The 2674-nt window shown below is 30.4% G+C and overlaps 1 long non-coding RNA gene across 1 annotated transcript in view; it reads right to left on the bottom strand.

Annotated features, from left to right (window-relative positions):
• Positions 1-88: 88 nt before the first annotated feature.
• LOC105462540 overlaps positions 89-2674 on the bottom strand; it is a 5693-nt gene continuing 3107 nt past the window's right edge. The window contains exon 2 of the long non-coding RNA XR_976072.1: positions 89-1192. This is a non-coding gene — a long non-coding RNA (uncharacterized LOC105462540). The remainder of the gene's footprint in view (positions 1193-2674) is intronic.

Genomic DNA, 2674 nt, shown 5'->3' with positions numbered 1-2674 from the left:
TTCTTTCCACACACAATCTCACTCACACACGCCATCTAACCAAGTCCTTTAACTTTATTATATAACAGTTACTTAAGATTTTATCCGGTAGCAATAAAAGAATATTTAATAATATAATTAGGAAACATTTTGATTACATGTGCACCAATTTAATCTTGCTGCTACAGAAGTTAATAAACCTACTGCAGCTCCAGATGGTCCAAATAAAAGTATACCTAGTCCTGTAGCTCCCAAAGATTGTAAAGTAGCAAATAAAGATCCAGCTGTAACAGCACCAATAGACGCTTGCCAAGAAGCTGCAATTGAACCAGCTGAAATACCAGCTAAACCAAACCCTAATAAAGGAAGTGCGGCACATCCTATAATTCCTCCTGCAACTGTTGATCCTATTATTATTTTTCTTAATTTTTTAAGATTTTGTTCATTTGGAATAGGTCTATTACAATTTCTACATCTAATAAAATTTATTATTGGCATTTTATTTAAATTTTAATAGTTATTTTTCAATATTAAATAAAAGTTATTTTTATTATTAATTTTTCTAAAGATAATTCACAAGGATTATCACTACTATAAAGATGAATTTTCAATAATATATAATCTTTCAAGGTATATTCGTACTAAGCTATTCAATATTTTAACTTTTTATTTTCTTAAATGTGTATTCAGTATGTTGATTTTACTATGATTTTAACGTATTTTATGACGAATTTATTTAAAATTCTATCGAAGAGGTAATACCGCATAATACAAATTGCACTTGTGCTTATAATATTACACTTTATCTAAGACCCAAACGGCAATCATCTTATTCTTACATTTACTAAAAATTTAACTTTACGTTAAAATAATGAAATCCACAGCCGCATATACTATTAATCTCTAACTTAAGGTACTTTTATTACCGGATTACTTAAATGAAGCCAGTCCTTATACTCGTAAATCGCCGGATGCAATATTAACATATAGCGTACACATATAAATCACATTGATATATTCCTTCCAATCAAAAACGTCACCGAAGCATGCAGAGTCAATTACGTCTTCTTCTCCTGTTGCTTTGGATTACAAAAACCTGTTGGTTCTTAGTAACTTGCTTCTTTGGTGTTTCTGGACTTTCAATGTGGCCAGAAGTTTAGACGTAAATTCCCCAGCTTGTTGTCCATTCATTCAGAAATACAGTCCGATGCACCTAAGAAGAATCCCAAGTTTAATAAACTTATATTTACAATCTTATGTTTAAGTTAATCTGCGCTAATTTTATATATTTTAGCATTTTATTAATAACTTTAAAACACAAATAATACTAATTAGATATTCTACTGAAAGGTGATCCTGTAATTTTAGACAATATAGATTAGTTATCATTTTTTTCCTGGGGATTTCCAAAAGTGGGTATCCCCAAAAGATGTAATTAATATCATGGATCTGATTTCCGCATGAACATTCTACAGAATCTAATAATTTACATATAAATTTCCTTTTATTGGTCCATACCAACACAATAACCAATCTAGTAAGTATTCTTTTGTCAGATCTTTCCGTTTTAAATTTATAAAGAAATTTTATTGGTCTTACAGAAAAATTTGATATAGTATAAATTATTTGATGGACTAATCTTTATTGATTCGATAAATGATTTATTTATGGATTCGTATTCTGTCTCAATATTCATTAATACTTCAGTAAATGAAACCTTGTTATTAATGCAAATACCTGAGCAGCTTTTTTTGGCGGCGGTATCCGCTAACTCGTTTCTTAAGATACCCTTGTGTGCTGGACACAACGTAAATCTGATATTTATGTCGCAAGAAATATATAGTAACAAATTTTATTGAAAAGATCTCTTATAATTATGAGATTTAGGCTCCAGAAAGAGGAAACTTTGCTTTTAACTCTTTGAAGTATACATTTTTCCTTATAACTACGATTGACTTAAAAATTGATATTTGGGAGTTTTCGAGATTGCTGATTACAAATCCGTGATCAAATTCCCGAAATTCAAGATGGCGGATCCAATATGACGGACTTAAATTTGAAAAACGATGCAAATGTCATGAAAATATATTTCTGGAGGTCGCTGATTACGAATCCGGAATCAGATTCCTAAAATTCAAGATAGCAGATTCAATATGGCGACTATAATCCAAAAAAACAGTGATGATCCAGTGTAAAATCGCTAAATCCTCAGATATACGTTTTTATAAGATTTGCATTGTTTTTTTAATTCGGGTCCGTCATATTGAATTTCAGGAATCTGATTACGGATTCGTAATCAGCGACCTCGATAACCTCCAAAAATACATTTTTATGACATTTGCATCGTTTTTCGAATTTAAATCTGCCATATTAAATCCGCCATCTTGAATTTTGGAAATCTGATCACGGATTTGTAATCAGTACCGGTATGAAGCCAGCTGTCGGACTAACGATTTTAATAATTTCAAATACGCCATTCGATTGCTAGTCGTTTGCTAATTTTTGCATCTATTTTTATTTTGTTTGCATATTAATTATTTTGGGCAAAAAATCGAAAATAAAATTTGGACAAGTGTAACGGATGTAATCGCTATTTGGAACCTTTATCTCATGATTTCATGAATATTTCGGTACTAAAACGTTTGCTAGTCGTTTGCTAGATCCATATATACAAGTATTTTTCCTATTTTATCGA

The sequence above is a fragment of the Wasmannia auropunctata genome, unplaced genomic scaffold, assembly GCF_000956235.1.
Source record: "Wasmannia auropunctata unplaced genomic scaffold, wasmannia.A_1.0 LD336097.1, whole genome shotgun sequence".
Taxonomy (NCBI): Eukaryota; Metazoa; Arthropoda; class Insecta; order Hymenoptera; family Formicidae; genus Wasmannia; species Wasmannia auropunctata.
The sequence above is the reverse complement of the archived record's forward strand: the minus strand, read 5'-3'. Positions and strand labels throughout refer to the sequence as shown.